Genomic DNA, 17566 nt, shown 5'->3' with positions numbered 1-17566 from the left:
ATTTCCACTGTTTCCCCTTCTATTTCCCATGAACTGATGGGACCAGATGCCATGATCTTCGTTTTCTGAATGTTGACTTTTAAGCCAACTTTTTCACTCTCCTCTTTCACTTTCATCAAGAGGCTTTTTAGTTCCTCTTCACTTTCTGCCATAAGGGTGGTGTCATCTGCATATCTGCGGTGATTGATATTTCTCCCAGCAATCTTGATTCCAGCTTGTGCTTCTTCCAGCCCAGCGTTTCTCATGATGTACTCTGCATAGAAGTTAAATAAGCAGGGTGACAATATGCAGCTTTCACATACTCCTTTTCCTATTTGGAACCAGTCTGTTGTTCCATGTCCAGTTCTAACTGTTGCTTCCTGACCTGCATATAGGTTTCTCAAGAGGCAGGTCAGGTGGTCTGGTATTCCCATCTCTTTCAGAATTTTCCACAGTTTATTGTGGTCCACATAGTCAAAGGCTTTGGCATAGTCAATAAAGCAGAAATAGATGTTTTTCTGGAACTCTCTACCTTTTTCGATGATCCAGCAGATGTTGGCAAGTTGATTTCTGGTTCCTCTGCCTTTTCTAAAACCAGTTTGAACATGTGGAAGTTCATGGTTCATGTATTGCTGAAGCCTGGCTTGGAGAATTTTGAGCGTTACTTTCCTAGCTTGTGAGAGGAGTGCAATGTATGGTAGCTTGAGCATTGTTTGGCATTGCCTTTCTTTGGGATTGGAATGAAAACTGACCTTTTCCAGTCTTGTGGCCACTGCTGAGTTTTCCACATTTGCTGGCATATTGAGTGCAGCACTTTCACAGCATCATCTTTTAGGATTTGAAATAGCTCTACTGGAATTCCATCACCTCCACTAGCTTTGTTCAATATGATGCTTTCTAAGGCCCACTTGACTTCACATTCCAGGATGTCTGGCTCTAGGTGAGTGATCACACCATCACGATTATCTGGGTCATGAAGCTCTTTTTTGTACAGTTCTTCTGTGTATTCTTGCCACCTCTTCTTAATATCTTCTGCTTCTGTTAGGTCCATACCATTTCTGTCCTTTATCGAGCTCATCTTTGCAAGAAATGTTCCCTTGGTAGCTCCAATTTTCTTGAAGAGATCTCTAGTCTTTCACATGCTGTTGTTTTCCTCTACTTCCTTTTTTTTTTTTTTCAATAGTGAAATCTTTTATATTTGGAATTAGCCAGCTGGACTCAGTTTAGATGATGCCAGTTTTGTTGGCAACATCCAAAGCATCATAGTCAGGAGCCAGTCGAACATATGCCTTCTTCTCTCCATCAAGCCTGATCAGAGTATTGACCTTAGCCACGTCAATGTCATAGAGCTTCTTCACAGCCTGTTTAATTTGGTGCTTGTTGGCCTTGACATCCACAATGAATACCAGTGTGTTGTTGTCTTCTATTTTCTTCATGGCTGACTCGGTGGTGAGGGGGAATTTGATGATGGCATAGTGGTCAAGTTTGTTTCTCTTAGGGGTGCTCTTCCGAGGATATTTGGGCTGCCTCCTGAGCCGCAGTGTTTTGGGCCGCCGGAAGGTGGGCGACGTCCGGATCTTCTTTTTTTTGTGGCTGTGGACACCTTTCAACACTGCTTTCTTGGCCTTCAAAGCCTTTGCTTTGGCTTCAGCTTTAGGAGGAGCAGGGGCTTCCTTCTTCGCCTTCGGCGCCATCTTCATGAAAAGCTCCTCTACTTCTTTGCATTAATCACTGAGGATGGCTTTCTTATCTCTCCTTGCTATTCTTTGGAACTCTGCATTCAGATGCTTATATCTTTCCTTTTCTCTTTTGCTTTTTGCTTCTCTTCTTTTCACAGCTATTTGTAAGGCCTCCTCAGGCAGCCATTTTGCTCTTTTGCATTTCTTTTCCATGGAGATGGACTTGATCCCTGTCTACTGTACAATGTCACGAACCTCTGTCCATAGTTCATCAGGCACTCTGTCTATCAGATCTAGTCCGTTAAATCTATTTCTTACTTCCACTGTATAATCATAAGGGATTTGATTTAGGTCATACCTGAATGGTTTAGTGGTTTTCCCCACTTTCTTCAATTTAAGTCTGAATTTGGCAATAAGGAGTTCATGAGGTGAGCCACAGTCAGCTCCTGGTCTTGTTTTTGCTGACTGTATAGAGATTCTCCATCTTTGGCTGCAAAGAACATAATCAGTCTGATTTTGGTGTTGACCATCTGGTAATGTCCATGTGTAGAGTCTTCTCTTGTGTTGTTGGAAGAGGGTGTTTGTTATGACCAGTGCATTCTCTTGGCAAAACTCTATTAGTCTTTGCCCTGCTTCATTACGTATTCCAAGGCCAAATTTGCCTATTACTCCAGGTGTTTCTTGACTTTCTACTTTTGCATTCCAGTCCCCTATAATGAAAAGGACATCTTTTGGGGGTGTTAGTTCTAAAAGGTCTTGTAGGTCTTCATAGAACCGTTCAACTTCAGCTTCTTCAGTGTTACTGGTTGGGGCATAGCCTTGGATTACCGTGATATTGAACGGTTTGCCTTGGAAATGAACAGAGATCATTCTGTCATTTTTGAGATTGCATCCAAGTACTGCATTTCAGACTCTTTTGTTGACCATGATGGCTACTCCATTTCTTCTAAGGGATTCCTGCCCACAGTAGTAGATATAATGGTCATCTGAGTTAAATTCACCCATTTCAGTCCATTTTAGTTCGCTGATTCCTAGAATGTTGACGTTCACTCTTGCCATCTCCTGGTTGACCACTTCCAATTTGCCTTGGTTCATGGACCTAACATTCCAGGTTCCTATGCAATATTGCTCTTTACAACATCAGACCTTGCTTCTATCACCAGTCACATCCACAGCTAGGTATTGTTCTTGCTTTGGCTCCATCCCTTCATTCTTTCTGTAGTTATTTCTCCACTGATCTCCAGTAGCATATTGGGCACCTACCGACCCAGGGAGTTCCCTTTTCAGTATCCTATCATTTCGCCTTTTCATACTGTTCATGGGATTCTCAAGGCAAGAATACTGAAGTGGTTTGCCATTCCCTTCTCCAGTGGACCACATTCTGTCAGATCTCTCCACCATGACCCTCCCGTCTTGGGTGGCCCCACATGGCATGGCTTAGTTTCATTGAGTTAGACAAGGCTGTGGTCCATCTGATCAGATTGGCTAGTTTTCTGTGATTATGGTTTCAGTGTGTCTGCCCTCTGATGCCCTCTTGCAACACCTACCATCTTACTTGGGTCTCTTACCTTGGACGTGGGTTATCTCTTCACAGCTGCTCCAGCAAAGCGCAGCCGCTGCTCTTTACCTTGGATGAGGGGTATCTCTTCACAGCTGCCCCTCCTGACCTTGAACGTGGAGTAGCTCCTCTCGGCCCTCCTTTGCCCGCACAGCCTCTGCTCTCTGGAACTTCCAGATATCAGGGCACATGGTCAATGGCCAGCCAGTTTTGTTTTGGCTGCTGCTGCTGCTGCTGCTAAGTTGCTTCATTTTCACTTTTTTTGGCTACAGTAGCCTAATAGTGCACCTCCCAGGAGTACTGTAGGACTCCAGGGACAGGCTTCAGCAGTGTGGAACCAATCCCAGCCTGCATTCAGATAATCCAGCATGGATTATGAAGTCCCCTGACTTCAGGCATGGGGTAGCTCCTCTCAACCACCATCCCTCAGCTCGTGAGTGTGGTAGCTCCTCTCGGCCGCTGCCCTGACCTCGTCTCCTCAAAAGTTTTCAACAACTCCCCTTTGCTTGCAGCATTAGATCTAAGAGTGTTAAGACGTTTTGTTTAGTTTTTTAAATTTTGTGTTTGGTGCCTCTCTCTCTTTCTCTCTGTCTCTTGGAAGGCCATTTTTTCCACTACAGTTTTCCATCTTAACATGCTACTCTATCCCCCTAGTTTATACTCCAGCCATTGCTAATTCTCTGACATGCTATGCCATTTCACACTTTCGTGTCTTCCTCATCTTTTCTTCCCGAGTAGAATTTCCTCTCTGTCTATTTCTGTCCTTCAAACCCCATGAATCTTTCAGGAGCCAGCTCATGAAGCCTTCACTAAGTCCTGCTTCTCACTCTCTCATTCAGATAAAGTACTCCCATCACACACTTTTGAATACATTTTTATTGTGAAATGTAGTAAAATAGAAAAGAAATTATAGAATATATATGTGCAGTTTAACAACAAAGATAAAATAAGAACCTGCAGACCAATATCTAGCTTAAGAAATAGAGCAGTGCTAATATACTTGAAGCCTTCTCTATCTCCTCTCCCTCCATGCCACCATCTGCCTCAGGTAACTTCTATTCTGAAATCTGTGTTTATCATTCCTCGCTTTTCTTTATAAGTTACCACATGTGGATATAGCCCTCAACAATATACTGTTCAGTTTCACATATTTTTGAACTTTATCAACATAGAATTATATGTTTTATGTTCTCTTGAAATTTTTAGCTCAACATTGTGAATGTCACCCATGTCAATGTGTATTAATGTAGTTTATTCCTTTTCACTACTGTGTGGTTTCCTATAATATGAGTATGAATTTATTTATTCATTTCCTATTGATGAGCATTGAGGTGGTTTCCAGTTTTTTAGTATCAGAGCCATCACTATTATCATCATTCATATAAAGGTCTCCTGGTACACATGTGCAAGGTTTTCTATCAGGAAAAACTCCTGCACCTATTCCTAGGAGTAGATTTGCAGAGTCCTGGGATCTGAGCAACTTCAGATTGACTAAATAACCCCAGAAAAATGTCCTAAGTGTTGGTACCACTATATTTACTTCTATATACTGCATATGATTCCCTGTTGCTTTATATCCTTGTCAAGATTTGATATAAAATCAATATTAAATTTTTGTTAGTGTAGTAGATGTGACATGCTATATCATCATGGTTTTAATTTTCTTCCGGATTACTAATGAACATCTTTTTATGTGTCTGAGTTATTCATTTTCCTCTTCTGTGATATGTGTGTTGATATATCTTGCCCATATTTCTATTGTTATTGTTGTTTTGTCCTTATTGATTTTTATACATGATGGATATTGCATTTCTGTTGCGTATATGCATTGCACATATCTTTTCCCAGTTTGTGGCATCTCCCTCTCCTTTATGGCCCATTGTGATGAAATCAGATTCTTAAATTTGGTATAATCAAATATATCAATATTCTGAATTATTTGCATTTTGGTTATTTAAGACATCCTTTCCTATCTCACAGTCATAGTTTTTTCTAGGAATTTTAAAGTTGGACCCTTCACATTTAAATTCAAAACCCCTTAGGAATTCATTTTTGTATATATCATGAGGTAGAGATTCATCCTGAAAGATGTTTAACCACAACACTTAGTTCAGTTCAGTGTATAGTTAAATTTAGTATGTTAGATTGTAAACACCTGGGGGTGTCACATTGTATCATAATCATCTCTCTGTCCTCCACGGTCTTAGTACAACTCTTTCTACCTAGTGGCTACTCAGGATGGCCAGAATATCATAGCCATTGGATGCCTTCCAGTGCATCTGTCCTTACACTGTGCTTCTGATAACAAACACTAGGAAGAAGACCCTATAGCAGGAGCATAATGGCTTTTTCTCCATCGTATCAGACACCTCCCCTTCTCCATCCCATCCACTGAAGATGTTCTTATAAGCTGCTCCCTTATTCTGTTCCACATGTGCACAGCCAGAGATTGGAACTTCCAGATATCAGGGCACATGGTCAGTGGCCAGCCAGTTTTATTTTGGCTACAGCAGCCTAATAGTGCACCTCCCAGGAGTACTGTAGGACTCCAGGGACAGGCCTCAGCAGTGTGGAACCGATCCCAGCCTGCATTCAGATAATCCAGCATGGCTCAGGCATCACAAATCATGGAGAAGTATCTGTTGTGTTTTGAGGTGCCAGTTTCCTTAACCACAGGCTGGCAGCAAAATGGAAATCCCAATGGATTTGCTTTGCTTTTCAACCACCAGAGTGGTTAACATGGAACTAAATACAAGTGTGAAGTTCTTTTCTGAATCATACAAGCATGAAAGGGAAATACTTCAATTCCCAGCCTCTATCCATGTGTGATTTTTCCATGCTTTCATTTCTGAGCAGTTGAGCATATATTTATTCAGTATTTGTCAGAATAAGCATTTCTAGAACATGCAAAGAAACACTCGGCAACACTGTGAGTGGCAGAGTAGTGTGAGGGAGAGAGCTTGGGTTTGGGCAGATCCCAGCTCAGTCACTTACTAACTGAGTACCTCAACTGCCTCATCACAAAATTGGAGATCAAGACATACCTACCTTGCAGAGTTTTTATAATAATTAAACGAAGTAATTATATAAGTGCACAACCCTGCCTGGTGTGTTCTCAGTAATGAATAAACTATTTAAGGATGATGACAATGAAAATGAGAGGGAGGAGGAGGAATGATGATTAATTGTGATGAAATGACCCAATGTCTGCTCTTTGGAAATGCATACTTTATGACAACTACATGGATCAATAACTCAGAAACAAAGCTGACTGTGCTAAGAGCTGTAATTATAACCATATTTTCCAAGCCAAAAACTGAAGTGTGGTTTGACAAATAAATGGATCCAAGAGCATATTAGAATCTAGTATTAGAAATCAGGATTGTTTCAGAATATCTGAGACTAGCAGTCCCTAAAGCTGTAATAGAAGCGCTGATCATTTGCCATAAGGAAGTTTTGTCTTAGATAGAGTTCCTCGGGAAGATGATATTTGAGTGGGGTTCCGATGTCCTTTCAACAGGTGGCTATGAGGAAAGAGGAGGAATTCCAGATAGCAGAGAAAGTGTCATGAAACAGGCTGGATGACATGGCCATATTCCCCAGATGCCTTTTTATCATATAGAAAATATTGTAGATAATCCTCAGGACTCCAGAGAGTCCTCTGGGGTAAGAAAGGAAGCTGGGAAAATAGGCAGGGGTAAAGTGAGCAGGAACCTGAGTGCCACCTCACACCTGCATCTCTGTTCCATCAAAGCAGCTTTGCTTTTTCTTAATTTTTTTTAAATGTTACTGGGGTATAGTTGATTTATAATGTTATGTTAATTTCAGGTATACAGCAAATTGATTCAGTTATACATATACATATAGTAATTATTTTTCAGATTCTTTACCCATGTAAGTTATTGCTGAGTATTGAGTAGAATTGACTGTGCTATATAGTAGGTCCTTGTTGATTATCTATTTTATATGTAGTAGTGTATGTGTGTGTTAATCCTAAAACTCCTGATTTATCCCTCCCTGCCATTTCCCCTTTTGTAACCACAGTTTGTTTTCACAGTCTGTGAGGCTGTTTCTCACAAATAAATAAGTAAATGTGTTTATTTGTATCATTTTTAATTAGATTCCACATGTGAGTGATACCATATTTTTTTCTGGGTCTGACTTCCCTCCGTATGATAATGTTTAGGTCCATCCACGTCACTGCAAATAGTGTTATTTTGTTCTTTCTTACGGCTGCGTAATATTTCATTGTATATATGTACCACACTTTCTTTATCCATTCCTCTGTCAGTGGACATTCAGGTTACTTCCAAGTCTTGGCAGTTGTGAATAGTGCTGTGGTAAAACACTGAGGTGCATGTGTCTTTTTGAATTATGGTTTTGTCCAGATATACGTCGAGGAGTGGGATTGTTGGATCATATGATAGTCCTATTTTTAGTTTTTTAGGGAACTCCCACACCATTCTCCATAGTGGCTGTACTAATGTACACCGCCACCAATAGTGTAGTAGGGCTCTCTTTTCTCCACACCATTTCCAGAATGTATTATTTGTTGATTTTTTGTTGGTGGTGCCCATTCAGAATAGTATGAGGCGATACCGCCTTTAGTTTTGATTTACATTTCTCTTATAATTAGTGATATTGAGCACTTTTCATGTACAAAGCAGCTTTGCTTTTTTGTATGCCTTTCTGAAGTAAAATTTCATTTGTAAAAGACTTTCCATTGCTTATTGAAAAGAGGGGGAACCATATTATTGGTAGTATGGTTAGCCTTTGCCTTGTTTTCTGTAACTAGTCAGTGTGGTATTTTTGGTGATTCTTTGATGTCTTTTTCTCTAGTTACTTGTATTGCAAAATTGTCTGAGTCCTACTTGGGACAGAGGTCGACAGTATCATGGATATTATTGAGGTATAGGAGCTTTTTTGAAGAGAGGGAGTGCAAGAAGGATGTACAGCAAGTATAACCCAGCCCTGAATGCAGAGCTTTGTGATTCAGATTGTGGCTTAGACTCTTTTTGTGGGGAAAAGAAGTCTTTCTGAATGTCAGCTAGGAGTTGAGATAGTGACCTTGAACAGTAGATACCCCAAGAGGAGTGCTGGTGGGAAATGTACACAATGCAACGTGGCAGCCTCCCAGCCTCCCCCACAGGGATGCACTGAGTAGGCAGGCTCCTCTGGGATAGGTATGTCTCATGTCTAAACTTCTTAAATTTCTGAAGGTAAGTTGAGAAGCCTCTGGAGGAAGAAAAGCAACTCATATGTGGAACTACATATGTCATATGTGGAACTACACAGAATGTCATCATCTAAGAATGTTGTCATTTCTAAGAAGAGCTTAGGAATCAGTGAATCCCAGAGTTTTTAAGCTCTTGGCTATTTGTATCCCCACTCATTTCTGCTGGCCCTTTTTCAAAACTAGCCACACTGTTATCACTGGCACATCAAAGTGCCCTGGAATGGAATGAATCCATGTAAATGTTCCATTTAGCTCTTAGATATCAAGCGGCAATAAAACTCAATTTGGAAAAGGTAAACTAGAAAATAGAAATAAATTGCAAATGCCCAAGAGAACATGGCCACAGTTAGAAAAATGAGACCAAAAAAATATTATAGCTTTCTGTGCTAACAAAAACAGTGCTTCTTGATGCAGCAAGGAGGCTTATGGAATAAGAGTTTAGAGAAGCTCATACTTTATAGACCATATTAGATGACATAAATGCTCTATTAGAGAGACAAAATGGCATGTCATTGCTTTCAGAAATTATTGAGGATATCTAATTTGGAAACGGGCAGAATGGCTTTAAAAAGTTCCCTAGGTAATTCTGATGCATACCCCTGAGTAAAACCCACTCTTAAATAGGCTGGAATAGCAACTGAGCATTAAATGGATCACTATTGTAAAATATACAATGTAAGTAAAAAAAAAAAGTTAATCCTTTATAACTCAGTTGTTTCCTAACTATTTCACTAAGAAAATTACAAGGTTAAAATAATTCCACTTTTATTTATATGATTTAAGTCTTTCCAAAAATACTTTTAATTTTTTAAAGACCTCTTAAACAGCTGTGGATTAACTTCTAGCAAACCTTTGTTTGCAAATCACAATTAAAATGTTTCAGTTAGCAATTTGTTCCTAATGTATCTCATAATACTTCACACGTGAGGTGAAAAGATGAAGTGTAGGTATTGCTCTCAAACCTGAAACTCTGATAATTATTCACTGTGTATAACCTAAAGATGTCAGGAATCATTTGTATTTGAAAATGAGGGTAAATGTAAGATTCTAAAAACATCCAGTCTCACAAGATTTCAAGATTCATGTCTATGGCTATAGGAATCAAAACAATGGGGATGTTGGCACTGACGAGGCCAAGTTAACTACAGGACGCCGTGAAAAGCTTAGAAAAGCAGCAGTGGAGGGGCGGAGACTCATACTTGACTGAGGCAGCATTGCAAACAGGAGGTGAAGGACAGATTCTCAACAACCAGAACCAGGACAAATGTATACTCATGCCGATACAAATAAGTCTACTTCACACCACACACCAAAGTCAACTCCTGGTGGATTAAAGATTAAGTGTGAAAAGCAGACGCCAAAAACTTTAAAAGAAAATGTAGGAAAATCTTTGTATTTTATCTGGCTTGAAAAGGGTTTTTTAAACAAATCACAAAAAGCCTACACCCCCATCAAGGAACATTACCGATAAATGTGATTCCATTAAAATTGTAAGCATCTCTCTGACAGAACACCATGAAACAAGTGAAAAGACAAGCCTCACATTAAGGGAATGTATCTGAAATACATGAAAGTGACAAAAGTCTGCTCTCCTGAATAAATAACAAAGAGCTCTTACGATTAATAACAAAAGGTAATGCAATGCAAAATTGGACAAAGTACATGATGAGTAATTTATGAAAGAAGAAATCAAAATGGCTAATAGACATCTGCAAAGATGTTCAACATCAGGAAAAAGCAAATTAAACAGTAAGAGCACTTTATCTCCATCAGACTGGCAAATGTTGAAAAGTCTGGCAGTTCCACACACTGGCAAGGATGTGGGGAACTGGGAACTCTCATTCACTACTAATGTTAAAGTTAATTTTTGCTGCCACTTTGCAGAGCAATTTGGCAACAACAAAGACATTTGAAGATGCTCAGATATGCTATATATCAGCACTCCACTGATCTATGCATGTAACCTGTTCTTCCTCGTATACACCAGGAAACTTTACAACAATGTTTACTGCAGCATAGTTTTTAATTGCAAATATTGGGAGCTGTTGGACAAATTCTAATATGCATCTGTAGAACAGCAACAACAAAACGAACTAAAGAATGTTTATATAATGGAGCATCATATAGTAGCTGGAATGAATGAACTCCAGAGAATAGCAAGGACAGATAAGAAAGCCTTCTTAAGTACACAATGCAAAGAAATAGAGAAAAACAATAGAATGGAAAAGACTAGAGATCTCTTCAAGAAAATTAGAGCTTCCAAGGGAATACTGCATGCAAAGATGGGCACAATGAAGGACAGAAATGGCAAGGACCTAATAGAAGCAGAAGAGATTAAGAAGAGGTGGAAAGAATATACAGAGGAACTGTACCAAAAAGTTCTTAATGACCCAAGATAACCATGATGGTGTGGCCACTCACCTAGAGCCAGGCATCCTGGAGTGTGAAGTCAAGTGGGCCTTAAGAAACATTACTACAAACAAAGCTAGTGAAGGTGATGGGATTCCAGCTGAGCTATTTCAAATGCTAAAAGATGCTGCTGTTAAAGTGTTGCACTTAATATGCCAGCAAATCCAAAAAACTCAGCAGTGGCCACAGTACTGGAAAATGTCAGTTTTTATTCCAATCCCAAAGAAAGGTAATACCAAAGAATGTTCAAATTACTGTACAATTGCACGCATTTCACATGCTAGCAAGATTATGCTCAAAATCTTTCAGGCCAGGATTCAGCAGTATGTGAATTGAGAACTTCCAATGTACAAGCTGGATATGAAACGGCAGAGGAACTGGAGATCAAATTGCCAACATCTGCTGGATCATAGAAAAAGCAAAGAAATTTAAAAAAAAAATCTACTTCTGTGTCATTGACTACACTAAAGCTTTTATATGGATCACAACGAACTGTGAAAAAATCTTAAAGAGGTGGGAATATCAGACCACCTTACCTGACACAGAAATCTGTGTGCAGGACAAGAAACAACAGTTAGTACTGGACATGGAACAACAGAGTGGTTCAAAATTGGGAAAGGAGTCAAAGGACAATATATGTCAAGGCTATATATTGTCACCCTGCTTATTTAACTTATATGCACAGTACATCATGAGAAATGCCAGACTGGATGAAGCACAAGCTGGAATCAAGATTGCTGGGAGAAATATCAATAACCTCAGATATGCAGATGATGCCACTTTATGGTAGAAAGTGAAGAGGAACTAAAGAGCCTCTTGATGAAGGTGAAAGAGGAGAGTGAAAAAGCTGGCTTAAAATTCAGCATTCAAAAAATTCAGATCATGGCATTCAGTCCTATCTCCTTATGGCAATTAGATGAAGAAACAGTGGAAACAGTGTCAGACTTTATTTTCTTGGGCTCCAAAATCACTGCAGATGATGACTATAGCCATGAAATTAAAAAGCACTTGCTCCTTGGAAGAAAAGCTATGACAGACCTAGACAGTGTATTAAAAAGCAGAGATATTACTTTACTGACAAAGGTCTGTCTAATAAAAATTATGGTTTTTCCAGTAGTCATGTATGGATGTGAGAGTTGGACCATAAAGAAGCCTGAGCGCTGAAGAATTGATGCTTTTGAACTGTGCTGATGAAGAAGACTCTTGAGAGTCCCTTGAACTGCAAAGAGATCAACCAGTCAATCCTAAAGGAAATCAACCCTGAATATTCGTTGGAAGGACTGATGCTGAAGCTGAAGCAGAGCTGACTCATTAGAAAAGACCCTGATACTGGGAAAGATTGAGGGATAGAGAAGGGGGTGACAGAGGATAAGATGGTTGGATGGCATCACTGACTCAATGGACATGAGTTTGAGCAAACTCAGGGAGATAGTGAAGGACAGGGAAGCCTGGCATGCTGCAGCTCATGGGGTTGCAGAGAATCAGACAACTTGGCAACTGAACAACAACAATATCCAGTACATGAATAAATTTCAACAACAAAATGACGTGTAAAACCAACTTGCAGAATTACATATGTAATGATACTTATGTTAAATGTAAACGTTTGCAATATAATGTATTATTTATAGATATATACATATGAGGTAAAAGTCCTAAAAAATGAAAAAAGAACGAGCATCAACTACAGAATAGAGGTTACCTTTGTGGGGAGGGGAATGAAATCAGAAACCATTCAGGGAACTTTAACTCTATCCATAAGATTTTCTTTTTATGCCAAAGAATTAGAAGCAAATGTCACACAGTATTAACTTGATTAAAATCTGGTTGGTGAGTGCAAGGGTAGAAATGTTATTACTCTCCACTCTTAAATGTTTTAAATAGTACATAATTTAAATAAAAGCAAAATAAAATTTTTATCCTAGATTCATTAATTAGAGAAGAATTCTCAAAAAGTCAAGTGTGAACTGCACCCCACACACAGATCTGTTAGTGTACAAAGTATCCAAGACAAGCAGTTGTCTTTCCTAGATTTAAAGGTCCATGGGTGGTCAAACGTTTTCAATAAAGGACCATGGAGTAAATATATTTGGCTTTGTGGACCATACAGTCTCTGATACAACAGCTCAACCATATCATATTAGTATAAGAGCAACCATAGGCTATAGATACATGAAAGAATATGACTGTGTTCCAATAAATTTTACATTTAAAAAAAAAAAAAAAAAAAAAAAACAAAACTGGGTTGAATTTGACCTACGGGCCATAGTTTACCAACCCCTACTCTAAATTCTTAGAGCCCAAAATCCCAAATGTTACCTTTCAGTACAGGCTGCTGCTGCTGCTGCTAAGTTGCTTCAGTCGTGTCCGACTCTGTGTGACCCCATAGACGGCAGCCCACCAGGCTCCTCTGTCCCTGGGATTCTCCAGGCAAAAACACTGGAGTGGGTTGCCATTTTCTTCTCCTTTGGTACAGGGTATAACCCAAATCGTTAGTATTGTATATATTCAAGTTTAAAGTGAGTTTGAAAGTCTCCTACTGAGTAAAATTTAACAGAACGAATGTTTATTGAATGCTTGCCATGGCTCAGGCACAGTACTAAGCTTGCATGTGTTTCTCATATGAACTTCTCAACAATTCTGAGATAGTCACCATGAGATAGACACCATTATCATCCCCCATTTTCAGATGAGGAGACTGGGACTTAACAGAGGTTAATGACTAGTCTAACATTTCTGAGTTAATAAGTGATGTTAATCATAAAACACAAGCCTAGGGCTCCTAATCCCCCCGAAACCTGTACCGTTAATCCCGTTGTTACACTACTCCATCTCCAGTGTCCATCATGCCTTCACTACATAAATTATCTAATGGAAACAATCACAAATTAAAAATTGAAACATGTCAGAATAAAACCTGGTATATTAGATTTTAATAATAAAGACATACACATTTTAGTTAGTAACCTGTTTCCTTTAGAAACTCTTGTCTAATGAAGACTTTAAAAAAGAAATGAAAATAAGGTCACTTTTCAGTTATCCAGAATGCAGCTGAGTAAGTACAATTAATAGGCAATCCACAAGCTTCATCCAACCCCCTATTTTTATTCTGTTACTCGTCTGCATGTGGTATGATGATGTAAGATCTTTCCAGTTATCTAGGAAATGGTGACTCAGGCCATAGCTGAGGATAAACGATCAAGTTCCCCACATTACATTTAGAGAATCACCAGGGGTGATGGGTGGGGCCTGCTGTGGGAACTGCTGTTTCACAGGTCCAGCCCTGCTGATGTGTCCTCCCCTGCACTCTTCCAGGGGAGAGTAGAAGCAAGAGCTCTTACTGCAAACAAAACAGGGTTGATGAAGCATTAATCTTTCTTCTCCTGGCCCCTCCTATGAGGGAAAGAGATATCAGACATGTCCTGTTGCCTTCCTTCGGAGTTGGGGATGCTCAAACCATCTTGGCCTTGTACCCCAAGGGAGACCCATGATTGTTTCTTACTTTAAAGTGACTGAGCTTTTGAATCAGTAGATGACCTGGAAAAGGAAAAAAAAAAAAAAGGCAAAGATGAAATGTAAAGAGAGGGAACCTGCAGGTGGGTTAACCTGCACTCCCACCATTTCCTGTAGGTTGAGTAGATACAACAGAAGGTGATTTGAGGCATAAGCCATCTTTCTGGAGGAATATTTTCTGCATAGAGGGACCCATGCTGAAAGAGGCTATAGGTCATATTATCCATAGTGGAGGAAAGGGATGCCAAGTGGAAAAGAAAGAGAAGAGCCTCAACTGTGTCTCACAATTTGGGGATATATCAAGTCTTCCAAGCAAGTGACCCAAAATATCCTCAAGAGAGAGGCAGCATTTGGATATCCTTGAATCGACATTCCCTGAGGTCAGAAATCTTTTCTTCCTTGATTTCCACCATATCCCCAGCACCTAGAACAGTTTCTGGCACAAAGTGAACACCCAACTCAGATTAAGATCTGCCACATGGAAAAGAGAAACAAAAAAATAGAGCCACCAGCAACTCTTGATCACTCAAGAGAACGTTGCCCCTCTTACATAACCCTGCCATGGGAGCTTCTCTAGCAGCTTGGAGAGATGAGGAAGAGTGAGGAGTCGGGGAGTGAAGAGAACAAGCTCCTTTCCCTGCTTAAGTCCCTCAAGCCTTCAGCTTAGTGGGGCAGAGGTGGGGGAAGTTCTTAACTGAAGGTGAGCTTTCAGTGCTAACTGTACTATACTTTTCAATAGCTAAAAGTGCTGAAAAATAATGGAAATGGAATACTATCCAGCAGGAAAGGGCAGGGGGAGTTAACAGAGCACAGCTGGCAGCAGTTATTGGAAAAATAAACCAATCACACATCAGTACCTCAGTGACTAGAAACACTTCAGCCAAACAAGTTGCATTAATAATGTGATATCCTTGGAAAACATAAGTGATTAGAAAAGAAGGATTCTCCTTCAGGACAACCCTACAGAATTGTTTTTCTAGGGATGATGATGAATTTGGACGTTTCCATTCGAATGTTTATATTCAGTCCTTTTGGTGACAAGTGGCCCATATTTGTCAAATGACTAGGTGGCCTCACATCAATAACAATGCAAGACTGAACAGAGATAACATAGGAAATATCAGCTTCCAAAAGCATCAGTATAATGATGACCTCAGATGCATTTGAGGGGCCATCACCAAGAGATAATCAAAGATTACTAGAAAGTGTGAGAAACCGAATTGGAGAGGTGACAAGGGTCATAGTCCAAGGCAGAAACCAAGGACAAAAACACAGAAAATTCACTCAGAATTGGAAAACAGGATCAGAGGAAGCGTATTGAAGTAGATCCAAGTCATTCTTGAATGTCCAGTCATATGAACTATTAAAGGAATCTGGCCAACCCAAATGAAGGGGCACAATTGATGACGTGGGACAGCTCAAGTAACTAACCATGTAGAGACTGACCTGCTGTCTTGGCATCAGTGTGACTCAGTATGCAGTATTCATATGTTAAATCAGCTCCCAATTAAAAAAAAAATTGTGATTTCATTTCCCAAAGTTCATTTGAATTTTTCTTTGTTTTCTCTAGCTCATGGAGAGTAGCTTTGCTTTGTTTATTTGTTTGAGAATTAAATAATGCTTCTAATATGCCTAGAAAGTATCTGGCATAAAGCTTTGTTCAAAAAGTGTTAATTAATGTGAAGGGTCCAATTTTTCATCTGAGTGGTTCACAACTGTAACAAGATCTTGGACAATTAATTGAGAGTTTAGTATACAGATAGAAATGTCAGGGTAAATACTCACACAGAGACCTGAAAATAATTTTGAGTCTAGTTAAGATGCATGATAGCATAATATCACTTTACTTGCCTTTTTCAAAATAATTAATTATGAGACTTAATTGTTATTAATTATGCTATATTTAGCACCAAGTGGTACCCTGAGCTCTGAAGATGGAGAGTTTCTCTTAGATTCTCAAACACAGCTCTTATGACCTTATGTCAAATTGCATTTCTTTTCTCCACCCAATATTCTCTGCATTTCATCCCATGTGGGGTCATTTTTTAAGAATTTGGTAAAGGAGTAGAGGGAGCAAAATGATTGTTTCTCAGGATATAGGTGGGAGAGTCTGTTTTTAAAAACAGCTGATTTACCATAGGATGTCCATGGAATTCTGAGTACTGCCACAGTTACATTAATCAGACAGTTATTAACTTAAACTGCAAAGGGGGAAGAGTTCAAAAAGTGCATTGCGAAGCTACCATAAACCAGAGGCTCTTTATTCTAGCCATTTACGAAAGCTTTACATTTTTATTTCCAATTAACCTATCAATACTGATGTCACTTGAATACTCCTAAGGAATGTTATCTCCTTATTATTGCCAGAAAACATGCTGCCCAATTTCATAGCTCAGCTGTTCTCATGCATGGATGGACAATCTGAATTAACTTGAACAGGAACAAGATTTTTAGACACTCGGCTTCATTCCTAGTTGTAAATTTTAAGTAATTAATATGTGACTTTAAGTAGTAAATAAAATTGGATAATGTTTATTTTGTGCATCAAAATAATAGTAATACACTGCTATCTTTTCTATTTATTCAGTGTTAGCATATCAATAGAAAAATTATTGTAATCCACACATTCAATGCCAGTATAATTGAATATGGCAGCGATGGATGAGTAAAGACCCTCAGGAGAGCTGTCTTAAAATTAAGCTATTAAAGAAAGTTGGTGTTTTCAATATGACCAAACAAAGACAGTCAACCCCAGAGACATGAGTTTTTCTGCCTTGTGTACAGACTCCTTTTGCATATTTCAGGTCCAAGGACATCCATTATTCTGCTGATCTAAAACTTTGATGTTAAAAACTAACTTTTATTCATGGAGAAAGTACCTGAAGTGATCAGGGAAGTTTAGAATGTAAAGTACTAACTAGATCTATTTACAATTATAGGTTGTTCTCATTACACCATCAATCAGACCTTATTTCTCATCCTACTCATGCTTGAGTGAACCTGGACTTCCAAACTATTTATGACACATGATTGTGTGTATACTTTTAAACAATAGCCCAAAGGTCAGTAATAAATCACAAACATCTTACATAGTATCTTGTTCCTATAGAAGGAACCTTTGACTGTGAACTAAATAAAAACCCACAAGTGAGTCACTCTCCCCTCCTCAGTGATGCTGAAGCAACTTGAGAA

General features: G+C 39.1%; 1 protein-coding gene and 1 pseudogene across 7 annotated transcripts in view; one reads left to right on the top strand and one right to left on the bottom strand.

The window, feature by feature from the left end:
• MAGI2 (membrane associated guanylate kinase, WW and PDZ domain containing 2) overlaps positions 1-17566 on the top strand; it is a 1472905-nt gene that overhangs the window by 1358113 nt on the left and 97226 nt on the right. The gene's annotated exons all lie outside the window — the stretch shown is intronic.
• Positions 1165-1680, bottom strand: LOC138987635 (large ribosomal subunit protein uL23 pseudogene; annotated as a pseudogene).

This window comes from Bos mutus, chromosome 4 (genome assembly GCF_027580195.1).
Source record: "Bos mutus isolate GX-2022 chromosome 4, NWIPB_WYAK_1.1, whole genome shotgun sequence".
Taxonomy (NCBI): domain Eukaryota; kingdom Metazoa; phylum Chordata; class Mammalia; order Artiodactyla; family Bovidae; genus Bos; species Bos mutus.
Note: the sequence above shows the minus strand (reverse complement) of the source record. Positions and strands in the feature narration are given on the sequence as shown.